Source organism: Vipera ursinii, assembly GCF_947247035.1.
Source record: "Vipera ursinii genome assembly, chromosome: 1".
Taxonomy (NCBI): Eukaryota; Metazoa; Chordata; class Lepidosauria; order Squamata; family Viperidae; genus Vipera; species Vipera ursinii.
This window is the reverse complement of record NC_139512.1, coordinates 300,611,750-300,626,780: the sequence shown is the minus strand read 5'-3', so window position 1 is coordinate 300,626,780 and position 15,031 is coordinate 300,611,750. Positions and strand designations below refer to the sequence as shown.

The 15,031-nt window shown below is 37.7% G+C and overlaps 1 protein-coding gene across 2 annotated transcripts in view; it reads left to right on the top strand.

The window, feature by feature from the left end:
- Positions 1-15,031, top strand: part of RBKS (ribokinase) — a 62,711-nt gene that overhangs the window by 45,179 nt on the left and 2,501 nt on the right. The window lies entirely within an intron of this gene.

Sequence of the window (15,031 nt, the reverse complement as noted above, 5' to 3'; positions counted from 1 at the left end):
GTTTAATTGTCCATCGGTTTGTGCCCAAGTAGGTAAAATATATTTTTCTCAGGAAAACAACCTTAACCCCAAATGCCCAACAGCAGACTCGTAACAGCGGAGTCCTAAGGATAGAGAACCTATGCAGCTCTGTATATAGAATTTTCTGAGCATTTTCTGTCTGAAATTGTCAACTTCCAATTTTGAAATAGCAGCTCATGAGTTCCATGCTGACATAAACCAAAACTGAGTAAGTTCTATTTGCAGGTTCTTTTCTTTAGGGCAATTGCTTTGTACATTGGTTTGGAGGAAACTGCCTCTCCTTTAGCGTTATACCTGATTGGATATTTTCATTATTATTATCCTGCCAAGATGGTAGTTTCCCTGTGTTTGTGCACATTTTTCACTCCTCATGGTCAGCATGGAAAGTAACGTACAGATTTGATTGTGACCTTATTTATATGATTGTTTATCATCTTCTTACTCAAAGACGTGCAGAGATGTTTCATGAATCAAAATCTCTGGAAATTACTCTCTGGAAACCATGTTTTAAAATCTTGGATGTGACTTGCTTGCCCCAGGAATGAGGGTTTAAGTATTTTAATATGCTAAGAAACATTTTTTTCCCACACATACCAGGATTGTCCCAGCATTGAAAATCAGATCCAGAATCTGATCTCAGACTGAGCTCAGGTTAATGTGAAGTGCTTCTGTTTGAGGTTGCGAATGAATGTTCCTATTGTTTGGTTAAGCAATACACCTTTTTATCATTGCTGTTTTAACAGGCAGGGTTTTTTTTTCCTTTTTTTCTTTTTTCTTTTCGGTAAAGTGATATTCTTTCACACTTTTTAATCCGTGACAATTCTCTCTGGTTAAGCTAGGAGTTTTCATAGCTAGATTTTTACTGATTAGATAACAATGGAGGGGTGTAATGAAACAATGTTGCAGGTTAGTCATCCAACAGAAGTACATGAATACCTTGCTTTAGTGGCAGACTGTCAAGAAAAATGTAAATGCTACTTCTACTGATAATATTCAACACTGACTGCTTAGTCCCCACTTTTGTGTACAAGTAAAGCTAATTAATTTCATAGATATCACACCAAATTATTAAATGCTTGTTATTAAATGTTTGTTATTAAATGTATTAAATGTTATCAAATTATTATATGTACCTCAGAATAGTTTAAAGCTAAAAGAAACTACTGTAAACCTCAACTTGTCTTGCTAACCGTAGTCTGAGATTATTTTAGCCTACAACTGTATTAAGAAAAGATTAGCTGATCAAATCCAAGTGTCCATCTGGTAGACAAGATTACTTCTAACAATGGGCAGCCAGCTTTCTTGGGAAAAACTCACAAATGGATCATAACGGCACTAATCTGCCCATTTTCTTTGTTTTAGCATCTGAATTTTAGATATACTTTCAATATTAGTTGAAGTCTCTGGACAAAGTATCCTTCAGTTATCACTATCTCCACTTTGTGATTATGTAAATACTTTCCTACTGTACTTTCTCTGCACTTGGGAGAAGAAGCAAAATTATGTTTCAGATATTACTGGTTAGCTCAGAAATACTCACTGTATTGGTAGCAATAAAGGGTGAGTAGGATATTCCAGGGTTGTGGCCTTTAGCAGGTGCTGCTATTGTCAACTGCAATGATGTCTCTGTAACCATACAATATTGAGGTTGGCTATGAAAAGCAGATCAACAAAGCATAGGTTTTAATGGAATCCATTAAATGGTTGACATTTGATTGTATGCCTGAATGTGCAAATGTGTGTACATGACAGAAGGTGGCAGCACCTAAATGACCTTGGCTAATCCCAGAATGCTAATCAAGGGTGGACCTAGTTGGTAATAGGAAATGCAATGACTGTAGGCTAGACGGGAGAATTTAGAAAAGTGCCAGAAGGCAGCAGCAAGCCACAGTCATGTTGCTACCTGGGAAAACTACATGGTTAGATTTATGATTGCATCCAGATCATTATTATAGTAGTGAAGGATGTGCAAAGCATTGCATGCATGAATCATTCCATACATAGAACATCTAGTTTTCAGGTGACATAGCTCTGGATCAAAGCACATGTTTGGTCAAGGACAGTTGTCACTTTGGTGATCTTACAAACTGGAAGAAATAAAAATAAACATCCTGAGCAGAAATGTTCCAAAGTGGAGAAAATAGGAAAAAAGCAAGACCATCAACCATGTGCAGCTTCTGAGGGGAAATAGGAACAGCATGGGGAAGACTGATGAGAGGACCACACATGTATTTAAGCAGGCCGTTCAAAAAAAGGAGGAAAAATGGGGTCAAGGCAAATAGTCCCATAAGATCCTCCTCGCTTTTGTTTCATCTACAATATGGGACATAAAGATAACTCATGTTTTATTTGGCTGAATCTTGACTTACCTGGAATAGTTCAATTTAATTTCTAAATGACAGTGTATTTGTTTCATCCCATAAATAAAACATAGTTTTTGTTTGACGTTTGCCCAGTAACAGTTGTATTGTACAGTCTACTAGTTAGCCCACTTTTAGTTTTTTTCATTGATATGTTTACTTATTTACAGAATTTAAATGCTACTCCAAAATCATAATTCTCTTAAGATGGACAGAAAGGATCTGAGATAAAATGATTTTCTCAAAATACATAATAATACAACGTAAACCCAACAGGCTTTTCTCCCATTATCAAGGGACTGAATAATTGACAATTCATTTAAAATGTAGCTTATGTGTGGGTTGAGAAAGAGAAACCTTCTGGAGGCAATCCTATAGAGCAGTGGTGGTGAACCTATGGTACGCGTGCCAGAGGCAGCACTCGGAGCCCTCTCTGTGGGCATTTGCACCATCGGCCCAGCTCCACCTCCCCCACGACCCCCTCCTCACCAGCAGCCCCCCTGGAGGAGAGTCGCCCCCAGGCTCGGCCTGCACAGAGTAGTGCAGCCAAGAACATGGCAGCTGGGCAACAGAGATAAGACTCTGCCCTCATGCCCCTTCGTATGCAGATGCTGCTGCAAGGCGCGGACAGAGGCTGTGGCCGCCATGGTGCTGCAGGACTGACTGGGTAATCTGCTGTGGTAGGCAGTGGAGGCGGTGGGTGGCCCTGCGGGCAGGCGGGGTGTAAGCGGAGCGGGGAGCAGCAGGGGGCAGGGCGATTTTGGGGCACTCAGCCTCTAAAAGGTTTGCCATCACTACTATAGAGGCTTCAGAGGAGTAAAGTACAGACTTTTTAATAAATACAGTTAGATTGAGAATCGTTGTTTTCATTCAGAACAAGCAGCCTTAGTAGAAAGTCTATCCCTTTCGGTCACTTTAGTTGCATGGGGCTGTAAAAAAAAATCTCAACTTCACATTCCAAGCCACAATAAGATAGATAGATCTATTCATCCATCATGTGTTTGTGATGATGAATCAGAAAAGGATAGACACGTCTGAATGATTGAAACTTGTTACTGCAGCTTGTTTTAACAAATGAATTGTTGATTTATAAGCTCATAACAATATTGTAAAGAACAAAATGCTTGCAGAAAAATAATTTTGCATTTTTTAGAAACAGCAGCCCTATATTTTATAACAATGTAAGGTCAGACCTAATGAGAGCTCAAGATACACACCCAGCCACAAAAAAACCCCACCCCAAAACCCACTATACAGTATATACTACACGCGTGCGCGCGCACACACACACAACTATATAGTATGTGGTTTTTTCGTAATATATATTTTACTAAAAGTAAAAAACATAAGGACAGAACTTATTAGCTGTTCAGTATATTTAGGACATGAAGCTGCAATCTTCTATCTACTTCTCATTGAATTGAGTAGAATTTCCTTTGGCTAATCACACTTAAATTTACAAAGAAGGTCATCTTATTGAAAACAGTAAGAATTTCTCTTGAGAAAGCATGCAGAAGCTTGTGTTGCAGTTTTAGTAATTACTGTGTAAAATTAAAATTAATTCACAGAATTAAAAAGTTCTCCTGGGAACTCAACTACTATGTCTTCCCTTGACTTTTTCCCCCTCAACAATATTCCCCTCTGCTTTAAAATAACATGTAATACACAGGTGTATATTTAAGTTGGTTTAGAAGATAATGGCTTCTTAAAGATGAAAACACCAGCTCTTCAGCTACTCTTATGCCAACCTGAGAGTTGCAACAAGTCCAAAATGCCTTCTGTCTAATTGCCTTCTGTCTGACGTGTTGAACGATAGCTACAATAGGCCATGTGTAACACGGCTAGAATACTGAGTTTTCTGCATAATTTCCCACATTTCCTTTTTTAGAGCAAGATGCCAGAGGTTAATTGTTTATTGTCAAAAAATTAAGTGACCTATGCTTCCTCCACATCATAGCTGTGCAGGTCTACTGTTGGTTTTTTAGCTTGCTTTATTATGTTGAAAAAAGTAAATGAAGCAGTATAGCAGAGGTGTCAAACTCAATTTCATTGAGGGCCGCATCAGCACTGCGGTTGCCCACAAGGGGCCGGGTGGGTATGGCCAGGGTGGGCATGGCCTACTGGGTGGGCGTGGCTAGAGTGCGTATGGCCTACTGGGTGGGCATGGCCAGCTCTACATCGTTCACATCAAGGATGGCAGTGGGGGCTGTTCCCTCACTGTTTCCAGGATGGCTTCGTGGGCCACATGAAACCACTTCGTGGGCCAGATCCGGCCCCCGGGCCTTGTGTTTGACATGTCTGCAGTATAGCAACAGTAAATGCAGGGAAACAGAAACATTCCCAATGATTATTTTCCAGCATCAGTTTTACAGTATTGCTATGAAAAAGGGCTTTCTCAGTATAGAATATCTTCCCAAGCGAGTTTCTTTTTGCTTTCTTTTAAACAGGCTCTTAAAGCTATTTTATTCTGAAAGGTTTTTGTTTTCCTTCTTGTTATCTGTATTATTGAGAATGAGTCTTGTGTCATTTTGTCCTAGTTTGCTTCTAGTTCTTTTTTTTTCCTTCAGTTTTTTTTTGACTTATCCTTTTATTTAACGGTTACGTTGGATCTTATCATAGAAAATTGAAGAAATAAAAAGAACAATGTTAGTGCCTGTAAAAATTAATCCCTGTCAGCTGGTGGAATTAATAAGTTGGTTCATTTATTTCTGGGTTCGCCTAAGACACTGAGTCATAAATCATGATTTATAAACCACAGTGGCTGAGTTCATACAAGATAAGCTATTATGGTTTAGCACGATATGGAAATCCATATAGACTTCATGAAAATTTTCATGGCTTGCACTTAGATGTCCAATAGACAAATTGTGATTTGACAAGTTTGGACTTTTGAGTTACTAGGTGATCACTGTCTTATTTCAGCTCAACACTACTATGCTTTTGTGCTTCTTACGGCGCTTTTTTCAATCTTTTTTGCTCAGTGTTCTGTCTCCCTTTCCACTGACTAACAATTCCTTAGAACAAAATTCATACAGTAGTGTGTGTTTGCTTTTAACACACAAGATTTTTCTCACCAGATCCATTTCCTGTTTAGGCCTGTACCTTGACACCACACATCCTTTTTCAGCCTCATCTATGGTCATTGATTATATTCTTGAAAGTCTTTCCAAATTCTGGCCTAACCCTACACCAGGAAAGCTCACTTGTGACTGGAATAAAATGGAATCTTATCAACATACCAAAAAGCCAGGCCTTTCTTAAAAGCATCCATTCTTTGTTTCCTGGCTTTGTGGCCTAACGGCAACGACTTTAAAAAAACTATAAATAATGAGCTCAATCCAATGACTAATTGCTGAAAACTCTGTGCATCAGCAGAAGTGGAACCTGTGGTTAACTCAAATACTATCAAATGCCTTAGCTATTCAATAATATCCCTTGGAGTTGTCTATCTTTTTTGCAGAGTTTCTTTGGTTTTAGTTAACCTTTTGACAGTGAAAAACAGCAGCTGCTAGGAAATGAAGCTGTTGGCAAAGCGAGTGCTGAGGGCAACTTCCTCAGCTCACCAAGAAGCGAGGACAGACTAAAGTTCAGCTTCTCCTGGATATGGCTGGTAGCATAATAGCAAAATATGGTATTGACCACAGTGTGGGAAGCTTGTTAACAGTGGAAACTTTAATTTGGGAGAGCAGTTGGGGTTTAATTGTGGCTAATTGCACAGAAGTATGGCGAAATGGAGGGTGTTATTGTAGAAAATTATGCCCCAGATAGTGATAATATAATGGCTGCCTTTATTTATCCGGTAGCCAAAATAACCCTGTGACTTAAGCCTTCTGCTTTCTTGCCTCAAATATGCAATCCAATGAATTTTGGAAATACAAAGAGCCGTACAGAATAAAATAAACCACCAGCTGCTCCAATCAGCAACTGTTATTTTTTTTTAACACTGCATTTATTATTTGCTAAAGTTCAACTTGGCTGTGAATGTAGCATGAGCTGAAATCATTCTCTCTGACTTGTCTTGCTTTTATTCTAGAGACAGAGAATAGGTCACCCTAACTTCTGATCCTGATACAGACAGTTGGGGGCCTTTCCTGGTAACATTGTTGCCCCTGTGAAAGAAACAAGGATTTGTTCATTTGCTAAGATAAATTTAGAGGGCTTTCCTCCAAGAAGTGCTTTGAATAGTTTTATGAAAGCGAACTTTCCTAAGAGTCTTATCCTAATCAATGATTTGTGATTAAACATTCCACAGAATTGATGTATAGGTATAGTCACTAGTGCTGCTACAGCACCTTGCTCGGAGAAAACAACATAAAAGTGCTTCTCAGAAAATAAACATGGGTGGAGTCAGATTTCTCCGCCAACCCTGCTTGTTTCCAACCTTTTTTATTTTTAGGGAAAGTTGCCCTGCAACTCCAGATACAACTGGATACCATCAGACTTTTGGAGTTCTGCCAATGTTCCTTCTCAACCTTTTAAGACCATTTTGAGAATCTTTGCTTGTCTATAACGATACTTTGCCAAGTTTGAACTGCTTTGGCATGAAAAGATGCTTACTCAGTATTTGTCCCAGAATAGTTCTTTATCCTATCCAGATCACCAAATGACTACCATTCTGGCTTGGCTTCTCCATTTTAAGTCACAGGGACAGGATACCATATTATTGATAACAAACTGAGTTGATGCAATAATGATATTAACAATAAAACACCTTAAAATATTGTTGAAATCGTTAATAAAGCTTAGCATCAAACATGCTTGAGCCTATGTGTGCTTCTGCTACTTTAACGTAAGAATAGCCTGAAAGGCTAATGAGTGATGTGCTTAAATGTATTTGCAGTATACTGTAGGATTTCTATTACCAGAACTAACAGATTGTTTAATAATGAGTGGAAAAATACTTCATCTGCTTCCATTTGCTGACTCCCTTGTTCTATGCATTTGCTGATTGAGAAGCATTTTATAAGCTTTGAAGCATCTGGCTACTTACTGAGATAAAAAAGTATTATTCTCCCCCATTTCCAGAAAGAAAAAAATGAGGCATTGAGCGGCACATAGGAATTTTGACCCCTGAAATATCACTTCCACATAATGAAGGTTCCTCTTTGATTCATCAGTGCACAGCCAGATACGTAACCTTATAATGCTGGATCCCATGGTCTTGTCCTGACTAGTTCTAGACATAACCATATGATTTTTTTTTAATAAAGACCTTTTCCCTCTCAGTTGAAATGGCTTTTTGATAATGAATGGAAATGTAATTTAAGCAAATTGAGCAAATGTAAACAGGTCCCTACGTGTACAGCTTGTGGTCTTAACATAAGGCAGCGGGAGAAGCAAAGGACCACCCAGGTCAAGGTCTGATCTTATTTCCAAATCATCCAGTTACCTAATTAAATCCCTTTCTATTCCTTGTGTTCAGGGGAGGGGAGAGGGCCTGCAGCTTTCCTACTTTTCTTCCAGATGGGAATGCGTAATTTAATGATGATCCAGCTGTTGGAAACATGTGAATTGTGAGCAGTGTCATAAATCAAGACGTTGATGAAAATCAGTGTCTAGTCATTTTCTCCCTCTGAGTTTAAAAGAAGCCTTGCCGTTCATAATATAGCTCTGGGCCTAACACAAAACATGGTTTTCAGAATCAGAAATCCCGGTGGTAAATGCTATAATAGAAAATGTTCACAGGAATATAGAGAGTGCCCTCTGCTCATTAATGAATCAGTAGAGCTTATCATTGCATGGTAGAAATAGGAAAAGGGCTAATAGGCTGTGGGTGTAACTTCTCGGAACAGCAGGCACTTCTGTTGGACTTTTAAACGTATATTCTGCTTAATGTAACTATGACAATCTAAGTCCTAATAGACATCTGCTGTTTCATTGTGGAGTAAAAAAAAGATTGTAAAGAAGCATTTGCTAATTAGGTGTGTAGGAGCTCTGTCTGACTACTTTCTTTGCCACCTTTAATGACTAATGATGCTCATTTAATCCTTGGAGAAGAGTATTTGTGTTATGGACCAAAGCTTGGGGCCCTGAAGATAATGGAATGTTAAGGCATAGGTCCAGGATTTGAATACTTGCAGGCAAACAAGTAATAGCAAAGTCTTGCCTCCCTTGCTTAACTTACATGCTTGATAATTTACTTAATATCAATTATCATCTTATGAATTTGTTATTTTCAAATTAAATATAGAAATGAGCAGTAGCTAGAAATGGGAAAACCCCAAAGGCCTAGAATTCAAAGGTTGCCTCTTTGTAATTTTAAATGTTTATAAAACTTCAGATGCCTGAGATGGAAAATTCACCTCACCTGTGCAATCAAAATACAATAATAAATAATTGGCAATCTGCTGCCCTCTGGCTGTCTTAAATATTTCAGGTTTTAGACTGGCAGATACAAACTGAATGGCACTGCCAGGTGATTTACAATATCTTTGCTAACTTCTATTAGACAATTTCCAGTATGATTTCCTTCCAATCTGCCGATGTGGCGTGCTAAGCAGAATAGCAGATTTTTAATGTGATCTGGTTGCTTCCAAACCTTACAGCTGAAGACTAATGTTTGTATTATTTACTCTCCTCATTTTAAATACACCTTTTTTTACTAGTTTTAAATGGAATTCCTACTAAACATGTCCAAAAATAGTAAAATAGTTTGTTACATGTGGGGAAATTTGACCAATTTCTTTTTCTTCTGCTCAGATGAAATAATTGATTCAAACATAGGAAAGCCCCTTTACTCGCAAAATCAAAACTTTAAATTTCTTTACAAATGTGTCTGACTGACAAAGTTCCATATAACCTGTTAGAAATTTATAGTTGTATCTTAAGTGAAATAATTTCAAACAACTATTTCACTGATCCCGTAACTTAAAAGGAAAATGAATGGGTGTGCTTGGAACTTAAAAAAAAACTTTTATTTATTTATTTATTTATTTTTGGGACTTATATATGCTGCCCTATCTCCCGAAGGACTCAGGTTGGCTAACAACAATAAAAGACAATAATACAAATGTTAAAAAAATTAAACTAAAGCCCCAATGATAAAATATTAAAAACATTTTTAAAAATCCCTATTGTCAGTCCAGGTCAGCCTGATGGAAAAGAAATGTTTTAAGGCCGTGACGAAAGGACCGGAGGTCTGGGGCCATCCGGAGCTCAAGGGGAAGTTGATTCCACAGAGCAGGCGCTCCCACAGAGAAGGCCCTCCCCCTGGGGGTCGCCAGCCGACATTGTCTGGCCGACGGCACCCTGAGGAGGCCCTCTCTGTGTGAGCGCACCGGGTGATGGGAAGTTGTTCCTGGCAGCAGACGATCCTGCAAATATCCCGGGCCTAAGCCATGTAGGGCTTTAAAGGTAAGAACCAGCACCTTAAATCTCATCCGGAGGGCAACCGGTAACCAATGCAACTCACGCAGGAGGGGTATAATATAGGAGTATTGGGATGCTCCCATCACAACCCATGCGGCCACATTCTGCACCAACTGGAGCCTCCGGGTGGTCTTCAAGGACAGCCCCATGTAGAGAGCATTGCAGTAATCTATACTGGAGGTAACGAGTGCATGAGTGACCGTACGTAGAGCATCTCGGTCCAGATAGGGGCGCAACTGGCACACCAGGTGAACCTGGGCAAATGCCCTCCTGGCCAGAACTCCTATATAGAAGAACTCAAACCATGTCAAAAAAATCTTATAATAAAAAGAGATTTTTTGCTGGGAATATTAAATATGCTTTTAATATTTTGTTGGAATACCTTAGAACACAAAATCAGCAGAGAAATGGTTGGATCATTAAATGACTAATGATGAAAGGAGATAGCAAAAAAATAATAATTTTAGTGAGTTTCTCTTAAGAGTTTTCCAGAGATCTGCTTTAGAACAGATACAATTTAATATTCTTAAATGGTTTAGAATGAGAGATGAGTAACATCGTAGCCAGGCTTGTTACCAAATTATTCAGGGCACCTGATTGCAGAGTAACATAAGGATTTTACTTTTACATCCATGCTTACTTAGTACACCTACATTCTTGACAATTTTTTTGCTCATGTTCCATGCAGTCAGGGTAGGGGTGATTGGAGAGAACCTGTTATGCATATTTAGAATATTAATTATACAGGAGTCCAAATCATGTTGAGCATCAACATTAGTAGAGCAATTATTTTTTATCGGGAGGGAGAAAACAGATTTGCTGTCCCCTCCCCTTCATAGATATGATCGTATGAGAGGACAATGGCTAAAAATTATTTATTTTTATTTATTATTAAATGTATTTGCCACCTATCAGGAAATCCCCAATTGGTTATATATTGAATGAATTTCAAATTGCCTAGGGCAAGTGAAAGATGCTGTTATTGTATTGTACTTGATGAAAACATGAACTTCTTGTATGACTACAGGTTTTTTTTAAGAAGGCAACTCATAAAGTTTATTGAAAATTTAAACAGAGCTACAAGAATGTTCTGGGTAAATCTGTGGTGTAATTAAAAACACTGCTGAAAAGGACTTCCTTCTTGGCACATCATAATTTAGAATGAAGAATATTATCGAAATAAATGAAACAAATGGTGAATGTTATAAAACGTTATAAAAATTGTACAGTTGTAGTCTCCCTTGTAATACAGAATACTAAATAAAATTCTTAATTGATTAGAAAATTTGGTACCACAAGATATTTTGGTTTGTCATTGGTTTGATTAGATACCAATATCTGTATCAATAGCTTCACCACAACAGCCATCGGAACGTGCCTTCTATTTTTTTTTAAAAAAGTTTTATTAGTTTATAATATACGATACAATCAAAATACAAAGTGAGGTAAGGGAAAAAAGGCATTGACTTCCGACTTTCTTTGGTGCAATAAAGTATCAACTTCAAACCTCAACTTTTTACTTTTACAAAATAATATAAACTAGCCATTTCAATAACATCAAATCTATCTAATTGGTAAAGCCCACAAGCAACATTTCATTTTTTCCCCATGGAACCTGCCTTCTAGATTAAATGTACTACTCCCTTTGTTTTTAAGGCAGCAGAGTTCAAATGACAGTCAACATTGGTTATGAGATAAATATCATTAGTCTCTTGAAATGAAAATTAAACTTACAATCATTAAAGTTTCAGACAGTTAAAAGTAAAGGACTTCCCTTGCAAAATTACATTTAAATTAAAAAGCTGCATCTTTTGTTTTTTCCAAAGTACATAAAGCAAAATCAGCCCATCATGTTTAGAAATTCTTGTTAAACATTGCCCAATTGGAAATAGCAAATATCTACATAATTGAAATACTATTTCTTAGTTCCAATCACAGTTCTGATAGTTGGGAAATGACGTACAACAGTTTGCACAACATCAGGCCCACAGATGGTATTTTATGAATAATAGCAGTGTTCTTCGCTCTGTGTTAGCAGAATTATTTTCCATAGCAGATGATAACTGATCTACTTATTTATTTAATCTATTTATTCTGTTTCTATGCTACCTTTCAAAGCCCTGTACATTTCATTTTTCTTAATATAATAAAACATTCCACATTCAATTTGATGCTACATGCAAAACATCATGGAGCACAAAATAATTCTGCCAGAGCTAGGAAACTATAAGTCTATGCTTTGATGCATGACCCTTAAAATTGCTGCAAGAGAAGTGTTGTGGTAACCCTTTAAAAATCACCGGGGCGTGTTATTCTGGATGTTGACAACTAGCAGTTTGCATGACATACTCATTTTATTACTCTACCTATTTTCAAGTCTGTCCAGAAATCGGTCTATTGCCTATCTGACTGGTGACTGACTCAATGGACTTCAAAAATATATATTATGGAGATGACAAGAATTAACAAGTTGCAGACCTTTTTGAGCTATATGTCCAAGGAGAGATTTATACTGCTGGTTTTTTTTATAAAGTAAACCACAAACTAGACAACTTTCCAAAGTCTCCTAGCTTTTGATCTTGAATGGTTTTGTGCAGTAAGATATTTTCAAGTAGGGAAAAAATCATTTATACAGCAGACACTTTATCTGGCTTCATCTTTCAGGAATGTATGAGGCTAACCCTAAGTACTATTTAATCATGTGCAAATGACCTATCAGGAAATCAGCCAGGAAATGGATCTAGATTCCTGAGCACTGATGCAAAGTATTGCATGGATATACTTCTCTAACAACACAGTTGTTATTTTTGAATTAAATAATCCTTACTGAAGACACCAAGGGTTACATATGTGATTGCTTAGCTATGGATTTTTAACGATTCAAAACAGCAGTCTTTTCAGCCCAAGAGCTTTCTTCATAACATCCAGCTGGGTAAGAATGTAAAATAGTAGAATCTTTTTTCCCAGCTTCTTGGGAGTTGTTTGCTTGTGAAAAAGTCCTTTTTAAATTCTCTAACCACATACTGTAACTGAAGTCATCTTCAATGGACCATTTGCTTATCAATGCTGTTTCTTCCCAGTTTGGAACTATCTGCTTGATAGGTCTACACAATCCTTTCCTGTCTGTATTGCTGTGTATCATTTGGCTATCTTTCCCAATTATTGCCCACAGAAGTTGTTGTACTTCGCTTTCCAGCATTTCTGACAATTGATCATACTAACTTGGAATTGTAAATTTTGCAGACCAACACTTGAGAACATAAATATTTTTTTGGGGGGGGGGAGACTCATTACGGTACTTTTGCAATCTTTTTTCCAAAAGATTCAAGGTAATATAAATGTGATACTAGCCTATGTATTTTTGTAATATTAATGACCTCCTGCCAAAAGTCAGCTGGGGTTTTCAAATCAGGCTCAGATTTATAGGCATTATATCTTGTCATTTGCTTTACTCATGGAAAACATTATCTCAAAACCAGATTTTTCTGCTGCTTTGCCATCAGCAGTGATGAGGCCTGTGTCTTGTGTTCATTGTGCTTTGTCATTTCCCTACTACATAGCTTTTTTGAAAATTACCATCACGTTAGCATTTCACATGCAAAATTATCTTAAGTGTAGATCCTGTGCAGAGCTTTCCTGTCTAAATGCATGTCATATCTGGAAGCAGTTGCCATTTTATAGTTGCAGAAATTGTAATAATCATAGAGGATTTTCTGTTTATCTACCAGTATTTGGATATTTTTATAACTTCTCAGGCATTGCTAAGATAGCTCTTAAAATATTATAAAATTTACTTTCCTATTATAAATTCTTTCTTCTAAATTAATAATTAAGTAACCACTTCTGATGCTTAAATCACTTCTGAAAATCTTTGCCAAGAAAACTAGAGACTTACTCAGAAACTCTTCAAGAATTGAACACAACTGAAAAAAAATTGTATATGCTGAGCTTGTCGATCAGAAGGTCGGCAGTTTGGCGGGTCGAATCCCGAGTGCCGCATAACACAGTGAGCGCCTGTTACTTGTCCCAGCTTCTGCCAACCTAGCAGTTCGAAAGCACGTAAAAATGCAAGTAGAAAAATAGGGACCACTACGGTGGGAAGGTAACAGCGTTCCGTGCGCCTTTGGCGTCTAGTCATGCCGGCCACATGACCACGGAGACGTCCTCAGACAAGCGCTGGCTCTTCGGCTTTGAAACGGAGATGAGCACCGGCCCCTAGAGTCGGAAACGACTAGCACGCATGTGTGGGGGAACCTTTACCTTTACCTTTTTATTCATCATTGTAGCGTGTTTTTTTGCAATCTTCTGACAAGCAAAGTCAATGGGGAAGCCAGATTCACTTAACAACCGTGTTACTAACAACTGCAATGATTCACTTATCAACTGTGCCAAGAAAGATTGTAAAATGGGACAAAACTCACTTAACTGTCTTGCATAGCAATGGAAATATTGGGCTCAATTGTGGTCGTAAGTCAAGGACTACCTAAAAAACAATCCAGAGGTTTAAAAAAAGGCTGATAGTTAAATAGAAGAGTAGAAAGCATAAATATAGGGCAGGGGTAGGCAACCTTGGCTCTTTTATGACTCGTGGACTTCAACTCCCAGAATTCCTGAGCCAGCTATGCTGGCTGAGGAATTCTGGGAGTTGAAGTCCACGAGTCATAAAAGAACCAAGGTTGCCTACCCCTGAACATGTTCCACATGTATGGGACTATAGTAACTAACTTCACTGGAAATTATAGTCCCAAATAACTGGAGGGCACTAACTTGAATAAAGCTTAACAACTCCATCCAAAGGAAAATGAGAAGCACAATGTCAGGGTTGAAATAAAACTAGATATATATTTGACTCTGGTGTGAATTTGGCTGAGGAATGAAACAAGTTGAAATGAAACTTGTAGAAACTTTTTCTTGGCTGTCCCATTATATAAAAATTAAAAAGAGAATTTAAAAAAAAAGAATGGAAACTTCAAAATTTAAGAACATGGGACATAGTGGCCATTTCAGAGTTTTATTGTAATTCCACCATATTTTCTAATTTTCTAAAATCTTGCAATCTACCATTGATCTGAACCTGCCATTGCAGTGATTGAACTGCCAAACTTTGATCTAGAATCATCCTGTATGTTTTCTTCCTCATTACATTCTGAGGAAGTAATGAAGAAATCGTGTATTATATACAAATCAAGCCAACAAATACAGCTTTTTCTGATATGAGAGAAGGATTTAAATATTTAAGCCTCACCAAAACCTAGGTTTTAGCTGCATGAAGGATATAGAAT